Here is a 14936-nt window from a genome sequence, read left to right on the forward strand (position 1 = left end):
AACGCAAATGTCATTTTCAATTTGCAAATGTTAAAGATCTCATTCACAGACAGGAAGTGGTGCCGCTAAACAGATGTTAACATTACAAACTTTTAAAATAGCTCAAAAAGGTGACATGGGAAAATGTCAAATACTCTATCCTGTTTTATTGGAAATGTAGTGGCCTACAGACTCCTCCGTGTACAGTTCTCTGCTATATGTTTTGCGAATAAGAGTTGACTGTTCTGTAAATAAATGCATTAGCAAAAACCGCATGAACGTCAAACATGGTAATTAAGCGAGATGCATTAGACAAAACATTAGGCTATATGGAAACGGTTCACTTTTATCAAGTTCACCATCGTGAATGTCAATAACAAATTGCCCTTTCAAGCGTGGCCTACTTAGGGGTAAAAGTGGCTGGAATATATACATTTTACATTCAACAGTCATATGAGAAGCCTTGTATCAGAGGTCAGAGGCCCTTAAAGGAAAACAATTCTGTAGTTTTTCAAGAAATAGTTCAGTCTACATTTTGTAATCTATCCATCTTTAGAGGGTGCTATCCCTAGAGATGCAGGTTGAAAGTATGGTCTACAAGTCAGATTGGTCTGGCAACTCCCTCCTTTGATTTAAAGTTTGAGATACCACTTGAGACAGGGCCATCCCTTTAAGTTGTGGATGGTTGTGTACCAGTGATAGTCTTTCTGGTTGACAGTTAAACCTGATGGAATCAGTCGATGCAAAATCCAGGTCCAGATGTCTATAGGTGATGGATTATTGGCTACTCAAACCATAACTTAGTACATAGGGTACTTGAGTTTCTGCAATGTATACTGCAGCCTTTTAATGTTCTGGAAAGATGGCCTAGTTGGTTGGATGCTCTTTGGAATGGTCTGATGGTCCTGTTTTCTAGCAAGTCCGCCTGGTTTCAATCTTTCTGTGGACAGAAATTGAATACCAGTAAATGGGAAATAGTGAAACCTACAACTTGAAGTTCCTAGAACTATTAGAAGTGTGGAATGTAGCACAGTATAAAAACAAAGGCCTAGATGTACTAAACGTTTACGCAACACAGGGCATCAAGTAAAGTTCCTCCACTGCTTGAACTGTAGAGAGCAGAAATCACCATATCTACAAAGAAATGGCGCAGTTGTGCTTTCTCCATGCGCTGGCAAACTTTGTGCAGCCATGCGCCAACGCAGGCAAACTTGTGCCATAGTGCATGTGTGTCTGCATTGTGGTCTGCATAGTTTTGGCAAAGGAAGGGTCCCTTCAAGCACAAAATATTTGCTTTAAGGCTATTTCCTATCTATATATACAGTACACATGCAAAGAGGAAAAAGCAAGAAGAAAATAAGATATTTCTCCTTGTTATGTCAGCCTCAGGTATGTGCAGGATTGTGGCTTAAATCCATGTCTGCAAATCTTTGTAGTACATGATTTGTGTCAAAATCCATGGGTTGATGGACCTCAAAGCCCAAAAGCCTTCCTGATTCAAAGTAACACAAGGCAGTGCATTGCGCTACACTGCATTACTTTATGTAACAAACCAATGTAAATCACAATTTGTGTTGGTTTGTAATTCATAAACAGGATTTTGCATTGGGTCTGCATTAAAAAAGTAACACAAACCCAAAACAAAACCATTGTAAATTTGGACCCAAGACTTTGCTGCTACCCATAGTTGCACAATAGACTTTTCTCTTATTGCTGCTATCAATTTGGATTTCCCTTTATTAATAGTCCACTCCAGCCTACAGAGGGATGAAGAACTCAATAGTTAGTTTTCGGAGGCAGCTCCAGCTCATTTGTCAGCCAGGGTGTGCTATGGGCCAAAAGGCGAATGCACTAACTCATTTAAAATTACTAAGGGCATTAGAAAAAGGTCGGTATTGGCGCCATTTTCATTTGTGAGGTACATTAACGGCTTGGAGCCCGCTTTAATAACAAAGGGTGAAAAATGCTGGAGGTGAGTGGGCAGCCGATACCTGTATTTCTATGCAAATTACAGTTTTATTAGCCTACAAAACAGCTCAAAGCACAATGATTTTCTGCCCAAATATTGACTGTAGAATATTGATGACAACCTGGTCGGTGCACACTGTTACTTATCTTGGTATACCTTGTGACTCATCTCTAAATTGGGGGTATTTATGCACTATAAGGTCACAACAATTTAATAGAACAATAGAAGCTGTCTTTCGATTTACCTCCAAACTGGTTGCATAGCAGGTCAATGAATTGATCATGGTCTACAGAAGCAAATATATTTATGTGGTATATTTATGTGGCAACATATAGTGCAGGCATTTCGGGGTATTGAGACAGAGTACCGTCCAGGAGCTGGAAAGTCACTTCATGCATAGGCTACTCTCTGTAGGCCAGTGTTGCCCGACGTATATCTATCATGATGAGTTGGGGATGAAGGGGCAGATATACAAGCCCCTTCCGACAATTTTACACCGCTGTTGTGTCACTTCTGCGATGCAGCAGCGTCGTAAACAATTCCATATTTACAACATGACGCATCTTGATAGATGCGTCACTTGTAAAGCCCTGCGCTACATTATACCTGCATCAGGTCTAATGTTGGCGAGGTGGGCGTTTCGACGTAAGAAAGCCTTCTAAAAGGGATGCAGCGAAATCTAGAAGATTTCACTGAGTCACTAATACGATGCCACTGCGTAAGGAGTGATGCAGCATAAAAGAAATAGGCATTCTGAAGCATTGCTGGAGTTGCGTTGTGCTTGCGACACAACTCCAGAAATGCGTCACGCATCTATCAATCCTTGCTCCACGGTGCGCCACATTGTAAATGCGACACATCCATGTCGGCGCAAGGTTTTTTTGCGTGATACAAATTAACTGGCACATCTGTGCTGATATGCAGAGATGCGCCAGTTCTTGTAAATCTGCCCCAAAGTATTTAGAAGATATATTTAATTTATGACCATTTTAATAGGTTTTGTTTTGAGCAAAAAAAGAAGCAACTTTACTCGGGAATATGTTGTGAGACTGTCTGGCTTCATTAGGAATCCCATGGTTGTCAGATATTAAGAAGGCTTCCCCTCAGATTGGTGCCAGCGATATTTTTGATAACCTTGCTTCTAGAAATGCATATACTAAAAGCTTGGTTAAGAACTGCTTTTTCATACAATGAGTAGCTCAGATTCCCGAGTGAAAGCCAGAAACCCACTGTAAGAACACATGATTATTTCAAACGATTGTGCATTTTTAGTTGAATTTCCCACAAGTGGTCCCTGGGTAGTTGAAGTCCCAACTCCAGTGCTCTTCTTGTGACAATCTGTGATCGCAAGCACATTACATCTTATGTTTTTCTAAATATTCCATTCTTTACTCATAAGTAATATATCCGTTGCCCATAATACTCACTTTAAACTTTAGGTACTGTGAACCAGCTTATTTGCCAATTCAATAACGATCTTCTGAGGTAATTTGTTTAGCGGTAATTAATTTTAATCAAAATGCCTGCGGGATAGAAAATGTGTAGATATTTGTGTCTAATCATATGTCATGCGATTTTAGATTTCCTAATAATAAATAGAATATATTTTATTATTTTCATAATGAATGATTGTGTATTTATTGTATTCATATCGATGTGCTTTTTTGGCTTATTAAGCCGATAGAAGTATATTTTGATGATGATGAATGGCTAGATTTAACAAGCATTGAAAATACTTCACAAAGTTTTGATGGACCGTTTATCTGCTGGTATCTGCGGTCGGGGTCCAAGGCAAGGCCTGGGACCTTCTGAAATCCTTTCTGGCCAGTAGGACACGAACTGTGGACCTTGGCAGAGATAGATCTAGGCCCTTCTCCCTCCTGTGTGGTGTGCCGCAAGGGTTCTCATTAAGTCCCACACTGTTTAATGTGTATGTGGGACCACTGGCAGTTTTGATCAGATTGTTCGGGTTTCAGTTACCTTCCTATGCCGATGATACGCAAATTGTGCAGTCCATTCAGAAAGGGTCAGAGGCTGAGACCGGTTCTAGATGCCACGACTGTATGCAGGCGGTTGCAGCCTAGATGGCATCTAAGTGCCTTGAACTCAATGCAGGTAAAACTGAGGTGATTACATTTGGGAACATCACTAACCTCTGGACAACGGATTGGTGGCCAACTGCAATGGGCACACCTCCAGTCCCTGTGGTGGTGGGCGAAGAATCTGGGAGTGATCCTTGATTCAAAACTTTCCTTTAGTGATCAAACCAGTAGGGTCGTCTCATCTTGTTTTTTTATTCTCAGAACCCTGAGGAAAATGTAATTTCTCCTTCCGGAAGACAGCCTGAAGACAGTAGTCACAGCGCTCATTCTGTCACGACTGGATTAATGCAATAGTCTCTATATAAACATCCAGAAGAGACATTTGACTAGACTCCAGATTGTGCAGAATGTGGCAGCCAGGCTGCTAACAGGGACACCCAGGGTTGTCTCGGTGAGGCTGGGACTCAGAACTCTTCATTGGCTCCCCGTCAAGCAACGAGTACAGTTTAAGGCCTTGAGCATAGTTTTTAGGGCCCTCAATGGCATTGGCCCTGACTTTCTGAAACACGTGATTCAGTGGTATGTTCCTGGAAGAGTCTTGCACTCTGCACAAGCCAAACAAGTGATCTATTCCCGTTATAATAAGGCCAGTTGGGGTGGAAAGAGCTTTCATCACTGTGCTACCAAGACATGGAATAGCCTGCCTGTCCATCTTAGAAACTCAACTGTGCTCCTCTCTTTCAGGAAAGAACTAAAACCATGGCTACTTACATAAATACTTATCTCAGTCAATGGTTACAGCTTCGTTCAGGTAGGCAGTGCATAGCACCAGGACACCTCAGGGTAACAGAGCACTTTAGAAGTCCCATTAACATAACATAACATAACATAACAATTGGTCTCACATTTGTTTGAGTTAGAGCTATTGGCATTGTAAATTACAATGATTTTTACCTATGTGTTATAGAATATATGTATGTGGTGTGTAGTGTAATTATATGTGTTGGATTGGATTAGTTAGTTGTGTAATTGTGTGGCATGGAATTGTGCGATGTGGCATGGATTAGATTTGTGAAGTGGAATTATGTGGCATGGTGTGCTGTGAAAATATATGGATAGTAGATGTGGTATTGAGTTTACTAGAATTATGTGGAGTGGGATTGCGTCATGGAGTTTAATTATGGTCAATGTTATTTTGTGTAGTGGAATTTAATTATATGGTGTGGTGTTGAATTTTGTGGCATGGTGTGGAATTGTGTGGTGTGGATTAGATGTATGTGGTGGGTTGTGTAATTGTGGTGTTGAGTTGTATTATGTGGTTTGGTGTTGAATTATGTGGTGTGAATTGCAAATGTGTGGAGTAGAATTGTGTGGATCTGTGTGCAAAGATTTACCTTTTTGGTGACCAGTAAGAGGAAATAGGTAGGAGCTAAACTTGAGATGTGTGTTAAAATACGAGAAGGAGAGTTGTAGCTATTGGTGTTGTAAATGTCTCTTACCTATCTGTTATGGATTGAACTGGATGTATGTGGTGTGTAGTCGAATTATGTGGGCTGGATTGGCATTTTTAATTGTGGCATAGAATGGTGTGGTGCAGATTGGATTTGTATAGTAGAATTATGTGGCATGGTGTGCACTTGTATTATGCGGATAGTAATTATATGTGTTTGAGTGTACTGCAATTATGTGGAGTGGGGTTGTGATTAATGGAGTGTAATTATGATGAATGGTACTTTGTGTTGTGGAGCGTTATGCAGTGGAGTTTAAATACATGATATGTGGTGGAATAATCTTTATTTTTTGTAAATATGTGGGGACACATTTACAAGAAAGTGACGTATCTGTACAGATGCGTCACTTTCCCTGCGCCACCATGCAAAACCTTTGCGTCACCATGGATGCGCCGTATTTACAATACGGTGCACCATAGTGCAAGGATTGACAGATGCATCAGAAATTCTGATGCATCTGTTGATGGAAAAGTCACGCATTGCTGGAGTCGTGTCGCAAGCACAACGCAACTCCAGCAGAGCTTGTTGCGGCAAATTCCTAATACAATGCATCACTTCTTACGCCTGCTTCAAGCAGGCGTAAGGTTTTGACGCAGTGGTGTCCTAAAAGTAACGCAGTGAAATCTTGTAGATTTAACTGTGTCACTTTTACGAGGCTTTCCTTCGTGGGAACACCGACCCTGCATACATTATACCTAACACAGGTATAATGCCAGGCAGGGCTTTACAACGTGACACATCTCCCTAGATGCGTCACTTTGTAAATGGGCCTCAACTTTTACGCTGTCGCTGCGTCACAAAAGTGGTGCAGCGATGGCGCAAAAGTGACGCAAGGGGCTTGTGAATCCGCCCTCCAGTGTGGAATGGATTTTTGTGGAGTTGAGTAGTGTGGCATAGAAAAGTGTGGTATAGAGTGAAATTATGTGCAGTGGCATTATGTGGCATGTTTTATGTGGAATGTTATGTGGTGTAGCGTGGATGTAGGTAGGGGGTATTTATGTGGTATTGAGAAGTGCGTAGTTAGATGGAGTTGAATTATGTGGTGTTGAGTGGTATTATGTGGATTGTAATTCTATTGTGTGGTGTGGTTGAATGGATTGCAAGAAGTGGCATTGCGTCTTTGCCGCTGAGTTGAGTAGTGTGGTGTGGTGTGCAGTTGTGTAGAGAGGGGCAGCAATATGTGGAGTGCAGTTGCTTGGAGTGGTGTTGTGTATAGTAGAGTGAAGCAGAGTGGCATGAAGCAGAATGACTGGAGTAAAGCATAGACTTGAGTGGGTTGGGTAGAGTAAAGGGCAGTTGTAGGAGTACACCTGCGTAGAGTGAGTTAGCATTGGAGTTGGATTAGTGAAACAATTGGCTTGAAAGGAAATTTAGGATTCAGAACTACATTTCGCGCAAGAAATCACTGTCCACACTTCTTCAAGGAGCAAGAAAGGCCACTTTATTTTAAGACAGGTGCATAATACATTTCTTGAACACATTCATTATTTATTTATATCATAAAATTCCAATCTACACATTATGCCTAAACTCCCTACCTAACAGAACCCGAAACTAACTCTTGACTAATACCCCCAGGATTACCCAACGAGCTACCCTTCAGGATGGCCAACCCGCTCCAGGCTGCCCACCCCACTAGCCAAAACCGCCTCCTAAAAAAAAAAAAAAACACCTGTCCTAAAAGTGGCAAGGCCCGAAGACCAGAGCAGCGCCTAGAGCACCGTCCAGTAAAACCTAACTAAGGAATAAAGGGAGGGTGGGTGGGGCAAAAAGAACCTCCCTTCCCTTGCCTCCCTCTAACGCCGTGCCCAACCGCCAGCCTGACTTCCCTTTAATACCTCCCCCCAATCAACCCCACCTGCTTACCTGATTCTCGCGCGAACAAACCCAGGGAGAGACCAGCTCGCGCATGGCTCTCCCTGGGTCCCCCCTCGCGCAAGAAATCACTGTCCACACTTCTTCAAGGAGCAAGAAAGGCCACTTTATTTTAAGACAGGTGCATAATACATTTCTTGAACACATTCATTATTTATTTATATCATAAAATTCCAATCTACACATTATGCCTAAACTCCCTACCTAACAGAACCCGAAACTAACTCTTGACTAATACCCCCAGGATTACCCAATGAGCTACCCTTCAGGATGGCCAACCCGCTCCAGGCTGCCCACCCCACTAGCCAAAACCGCCACCCAGGAAAACCTTTAGCGTTTTCCTGCCCCACCCAAAGAAGGAAGGGAAGGAGCACCCCACAACTGCACCTGAAGAACTGTGGCAATTAAATCTCTAAGCTCCAGAAGGAAAAAGAACTGCCTAATGAGATAGATGGACCCCGTCCTCACAGAATACATACGTCTCTGAAATATTCCAAATATGATGAGCCAAACTGTATATACATAAATGATTACAAAACGTTGTATTGTTCTCTTCACATTGCGTCCTGCCTTCTCCATGGCGGAATAGCTCCTTGCCCCAGTCCATCGCAATCGAGGCACGAACTCCGTCCATATCACCATGGTGCTCACCCATGTGCTCTTGATGACTACGAGATCATGATACATGAACTTTAGCAAGGTCAAACCTGATAGAGAAACTAAGTCGTGTTCACCAACATGCAGCACCAGTAGACCCGAAGGGCCCCCCCCCCAACCCTTTGAAACAATATAAGCCAAAGCAGGAAAAATACCGCCAAAACGCATGCCCCCTGCGCCATGCCAGGAGACTTCATGTGTCAGACTGCTGAAACCAAGAGATCTCCCACAAAGCTGACGCGCAGCGACTTCAGCAGCCAGTTGAACAAAAGAGTGCCCAGGATCCACACCCACCTTATGTATCCAGCGACTGGGGCCAAAGACCATGGGGAAAAAGAGATGTCCGGCAAAGCAAAGGCGGACTACTTTCTCCAACAAAACCTTGCGGAGGACAGCTAACACTGAGAAACAAGGATGGGACCGCCATCAGTATGACAAAAATTTTGTCCCCCGAGATACGACGAGGAGAAGACACAAAAACCTCCCAGTCCCCCACAGGGCAGCATGCATACACACCGCTGCTACCCAGAGACACCACACCTACCCCTCCCCATCTGATCAGTGTTGGACATCCTCAGCCACAGGCGTACCCTGACATGTTCCCCCCACCACCTCGCCGCTGACCCTTCCCCACTCAACCCCTCAAACCCAGCAGATCAGAGGCCCGAAATGCCCCGAAGAATACCCACACAAAGCACAAACTAAATTTTTGTGGCACTCCAAAGCATCATAGCAGCACACCTCCCAGTGCGATAAAAGCAACTGAAGCAAATCAAAGGGCACCGGCTGCCGTAGCTTCTAACCACCAGCCCGGAGCCTACCCACCCTTTCAGAACTGTACGAAACAATACCCCCCCCCAACCGAAATCCCTCCCCCACCAAAGCTGACCATAAAAAGACACCCCTGCCAACCTGAAATGATCGTGAGGGAAAGGCCTTTGTTCGCTAAATGTAAAAACAAACTGCAATAAAAAATGTTCATCAGCTAACCCAGCCCTGACCGGACCTGCCATCTCCACCAAACTGCAAAAAACTCATGCCAGGCCTTCAAAGAACTCCGCCGTGCAGAGGCAGCTACGGAATGTGCTACCAAATGGTGGACCCTCATTCCCCAAAGTCCCATACGTACCGTGGAATTGCCGTTAGTTCCAGGTCCGCCCCGGGAGCCCACTCGCGGAATACAGACCCGAGAAAGCGAGATAAAGAAGCAGCGATACAACTAATGGCTCCCGGAGCATGCCGAGCTTTAAAGGCAATATTCAGTTTAGAAACACCGCAACACGAAGCCGCACCGGAGCTTTAGCACCCGCAAGTCGCGGGCCCTTTGTTTGTTAACAAGATCAACTACCGCTATATTGGCCACGTGAAACAATACGGCGCGAATCTGAATTCCCCCCCCAGATACACAGAGCAACCCACAACGGGAAGAGTTCCAAAAAACGCAATGCTGCGACCTTATTCTTTCCCGTGCACTGGCCAGCCAGCCGCGCACCAACGACCTTCCCAATATGCCGAAGCCATGAGCTCCTCATGCATCCGTGAAAAGCTGCCACCTGCCACACCATGTCCTCATCCGCAAAAAACAAGGACACGCCACTGACATCTTGCAGGAAACGCAACCAGATATTCAAATCATCACGGACAGCAGTTGTAAGGCGCACACGAATGATGAGGAATGCCGGCGCCGGACATCGAGAGGCCCAGATGTCGACAAAAAACGTCCTACCCGCCCGAACAACCCAACAAGCAAAATTGAGGCACCCCAAAAGTTTCTGTACTTTCCGCAGCCCCACTTTGTGGACTCCCAACACCAAGCGTATTAAATCAGTCATCTCCCGCACGGTAGCAGCAGGCAAGCGCATCATCATAGTCGCGGTATCAATCTCAATCCCGAAGAAATTCATTGATGTACAGGAACCTGCAGCCGTAACCGGCGCCAGAGGAAAGCCCAAACCCTGATCATAGCCTGAAAGATTACCAAAGCCGCCTGATACTGCCCGGACTGACCCCCCACCCCCTCCCTTAAAAGAAAGTAATCAAGGTAATGGCAGACCAAGACGCAGCCGCTGACAAAATTGAAGCGCCACTGCAGAAGGGTACTGAGGGTCTCAAAGAGGGAACATGACACCGAGCAGCCCATGGGTAATACTTTATGAACATAAAAAACATCCCCAAAAATGCATGCCAAAGAGACCCAACAAAACCACTGAGGGATAGGAAGGAGCCGAAAAGCCGACTGAATGTCACTCTTTGTCAGCAAAAAACCCCCAACGCCTGCCCCGCGAACGAGCCGTAAGGCGTCATCCACTGAAGCATATGGCACGGTTGAGGCAGCTGGGTCAATGAAATCGGTGACGGATGCACCCTCAGGCCAGGACCAACGATGGATGAGGTGAAAACTCCCCCATCGCCTTTTGGGGACCACCCCCCAGTGGAGAGACGATCCACAGGGAGAGGACAACTCAGAAAAAGGACCTGCAAACCGATCCCTCAGCATCCAACTTCTTCTGTACAAACCTGAGAGCACTCCCTCGCAGACCTCAGATTGTCAGACCACCACCCCACCCGGGGACCCTGATAACCAATCCGAAACCCAACCCTGAAAAACCCCAGAACAAAATCGCAGCAGCCTCAAAGTCAGGATAGTCCACCAACCGCAAAATCAGAATGTGCTGCTCAATAGGGGTAGGAGCCCTCATGTGCAAAGTGCGGAGGTTGTCACCTACCCCCTGAACCCCTCCCCTGTCCTGCAACCCGCAGTCCGTGAAAACACTGTGTGAGAGCATGCCGCTCCCCCCCCACACTGCACACACTCGTGGCAATCGTTCTGGCAGGATACTATCCTCCGTAACCATGTTTGGAACAGTCACGCCATCCCCAACTGTAGAAAATCTTCCCCCGTAGGTTGCATAGTAGAAACATTCAAAACCACGGGCCGCTCAAGCCGCAGTGTCAGAGCGACTCGCTCACCAACAATCCCATCCCCCGCACCAATTAATCTTATACTCTTAACAGGGAGACTCTCCCTTGCTGCGTGACAAGTTTTTTTTTTTTTTTTTTTTTTAAAACAGCCACCCCATCCCCAACTGTAGAAACATCCCTTGTAGATTGCACATCAGAAACATTCAAAAACTCACAGGCCGCTCAAGCCTCGGTGCCAGAGCGACTCGCTCACCAATAACCCCATCCCCTGTACCGATTGATCTGGTACTCTTAACAGGGAGACTCTCCCTAGGTTTCCACACGGCCCACCAAACATCCTTACCTCTCGGCAACTGTGCCGACTGCTGCTGAACCATCCATGTAAGCTAGCCTACTCCCCCTGTCTCACGTACCGCCGTGTGGTCCCACATGACTCCTGCGAAAATACGAGAAACAGGGGGTTGCCCCAGCCCACCCCTCTGGGCCCGTGCTGCCAAAAGCCCAATCCCCTTATCCCTCAAACTCCCCTCCTTCCAATTCATCATCTTATACATCCAAATAGAAAGCTTCCCAGAAAAATGAAACTTTTGCCCTGCCACTTGGCAGCCCCCATCACCAATTCCCCCATCAGAAAACTGCCAGTCAACATCATGAAAGCTCCGCGCGCGCAAAAACTTCCAGAAGAGAGATCCGCTCCAGATCCCTCTCCCGTGATCCCACCACTGGAAACAGCCGTAGGGACAGCTCCCAAGCCCGAAAAACCAGTCCTCAGCCGCTCAGCCGGAGGAACAGCTCGAAAACTGCGGCCGCTCAAACCAGACTGAAGAATCCGCAAAAACTACCTCCCCCCCCACAGAGGCAAGGGAAACACCCCAAGAGGACCCAGCAACCGGCGCCAACCCAGGGGCACCACCCAACCCGGGCGCCAAACCCACCCTAGGGGGCAACCGGCATCCCGCGGAGAGCCGGGAACAACACCTGGCTGGTGACAGGGGGCGCCCACCATAGGCCTGAGGCTGGTGGGAAGCAGGGGGGGGGGGCAGCGGAACCAGAAACCATGAAACAGGGAGCCGGGGGGGGGGGGGGGAAATGAGCAGTGCAGCAACAAGAGGGGGGTGTGGGGGGGGCAATTCTGGGCAGCCCTGGGCCAGATTGCTGGGTAAAATGTAGGAGGGCTTGGCCCAAGCACAGGGGTGGCGCGAGACGGCAGGTAGCGCTGCCCAATCACCCGAATAGGGCGAAGCCCCGCCTGCCAAACCAGGCACTGAAGGGTGAGGGGCCCCCGGTGAAAGGAGCAGGAACATGTGACCTGGTGCGGCCTTAGGGTCGAAACTCCGCCCTCGCCGAGCCCCCATAAACAACCTGAGGCTTCCTGGTCTTGCCAGGAGGGGACCCAAACACACGCGGGACCTGCCGGCCCACGGAGCGGCACCGCCCCCCCCCCCCGGGCGCCCCACACAAACCAGCAACTTCACAAAGTCAAAGACATACCTGCTGGTGGGCACCCGGGTCGCCGGCGGGGGCCCCGAGTCCGCAGGAACCTGGGCCGGCATCTGTAAAGCCGCCGGCATGGCGGCCTCTCCGTCGCCATCGTCGTCCGTGTCAGGCAACACCAGCAGACGCCGCCCGCGGCCCGCCCTCAGCAGCCTTGCGAGGGGGGCGGGGGGGAAAGGGGCCAGCCGAACCCACCCACGCCTACCGCCGGCACTCCCAGGCTACCTGAGGTCCTAGCACCCGGCGTCGCAAAGCGTCTGGACAGCCCGCCCGACCTCCGCCGCCTCCTCCATGGCCCCCTGACAGATAACCGTAAGCGAGCAGGGCAAAAAGAACCTCCCTTCCCTTGCCTCCCTCTAACGCCGTGCCCAACCGCCAGCCTGACTTCCCTTTAATACCTCCCCCCAATCAACCCCACCTGCTTACCTGATTCTCGCGCGAACAAACCCAGGGAGAGACCAGCTCGCGCATGGCTCTCCCTGGGTCCCCCCAAAGAACTGAACTTCAACTGCGGCAGGAGAAATGCCAAAACTGTGAAAATGTGCTAAACTGTATTAGCAGTAACGTAAAGCAATGTAATTGGATCCCTGTTTACAGAAATAGAGCGTTCAGATGTGAGGGCCATCTGGCTGGATTAGGATGGGGTGGGTTGGAAGGAAATAGAAAGAGGCTACAGGAGAGAGAGCAAGTATATTTTCAACATTGGCCACAGCATGCACCGAGGCTTAACAGGCCTATTAATCAGTTTAACATAAGAACAAGGGAAGTATCAATGGCATCAAGGGTCTATGAATGTAGAGCTATGTGAACCATGATCACTGGTCTGGAGTGATCTAGCTTAAACATATAGTGCCACTAACGAACTGCGTAACAACACATGTAACAGGGGAAGTCCTTAAAAATAGATGGAGCTTAAAGCCCTATTCAGAATACAAAATGTGTTGCAGAGACAGCGCAAGAGCTGCCTAGGCGAGATCTAAAAATAGATAAAAGGGAGAGGTAGGAAGGAGGAGATATCAGAGCGGTAGCCAAAGACAGATAGGGTACAGAAGGAACAAGAAGAGTAAAGAGAACTGGTAATAGTAGACATTGGAGTGTGAGAAAGGAGGATGATGAGAATTAAAAGCGGAAAGGGAATGGAAGGAAAAAAGCAGGCCCTAAGTAGACAGCGTGAAAAAGGAGAGAAAGGAAAGTGAGTAATAAAGATAAAAAGGTGAAAAGTAGTTACTGAGGAAAGAGTTGAGAGAAAGCATACAGCAGAGCATGAAAGACATGATAATAGGAAAGGAGCATGGTGAAATAGAAAGGAAGAGAAGAAAATAGTGCAGGAAATGGAAAAGGGTATATACCTCTGCTTTATAATGTATATGTATAGAAATAAAATATCTAACATTCAGGGAAGACTGGCCTGTATCACTGCTGGGCTTCACCTGATGCATAGCTCTGCTGCCCAGACACACATTAGTGAATTATTCACTGTGACCAGGTTTTCTGCCTTGAATAACATGTTTTACCTTATTAGTTAAGTGGATCAGGTAAAAAAAAATTAAAACGTCACCAAAAAAGGAAAAATAGGAAGAGATAAAATATGAAAACGTCACCAAAAAGGAAAAATAGGCAAAGAGAATTATAATTCTCTCTGACTATTTTTCTGGCCTGGTGACGTTTTAATTTTTTTCCCTGAGCAAATTAACCTAGAAGGTAAAATGCATCAAATGACAGAGCAATGGCTGTGGAATAGGGAGGTTAATGGTGGATTAAAGCTCTTTAAATGCTTTGCAAGGGTTTTATGTGAGAAGCCATTGTCTGCTAAACGCCAGGAAAGTCCCATTGAAAAGAATCCTCGGAAGCAGTCTTAGTTTTTATTAGGAGACTAAACAGCTCATCCTATCATCTTAACTTTTCTGCATATAAGTCCCTTAAGCATAACTTGGTTCCTATCTGTTTTGCCCAGAATCACAGCATGTGTGTCCGACGCTGGGACTTAAACCCGGGTCCCCAGTTTCAACGTCTGCATTTGTGCCGTAAGTCCATACCAATGATCTGGTATGGCAATACAAAATTCCTCATTCAATCTCTACCACCCATGCTTCTTATCAATAGAGCACGTTATGTATCTGAGCTTGAAGTGCCGATGTTGTGAGGCAAGCTCAGACATTCTACCTCAATAGGAAGTCCTACATTCAATGATCTGCAGCGCCCCAAAAGATCACAAATGATCGTATCCTATTCCTACCTCACCGAAAAAAACCCACACTCGGTAAAGTTAAGTGAGAAGCGGAATCCTACCTCTAGCTCTATCACATAAAGCATCACATTACAGCACTGCACGTTAAAGAAAGGCGGGCTCCTGCCTTACCAACAAAAGCGCAGCACTTGCAGAATACCCCAAAGTGGAGGCGAGGCGGGAAATCACGCCCACCTCACTTCCCACATCTCACTTGCGCCCCCAACGCCACAGAAAAAATACCACCAAAATGGAGCAAT

The sequence above is a fragment of the Lissotriton vulgaris genome, chromosome 6 (assembly GCF_964263255.1).
Source record: "Lissotriton vulgaris chromosome 6, aLisVul1.2, whole genome shotgun sequence".
Taxonomy (NCBI): domain Eukaryota; kingdom Metazoa; phylum Chordata; class Amphibia; order Caudata; family Salamandridae; genus Lissotriton; species Lissotriton vulgaris.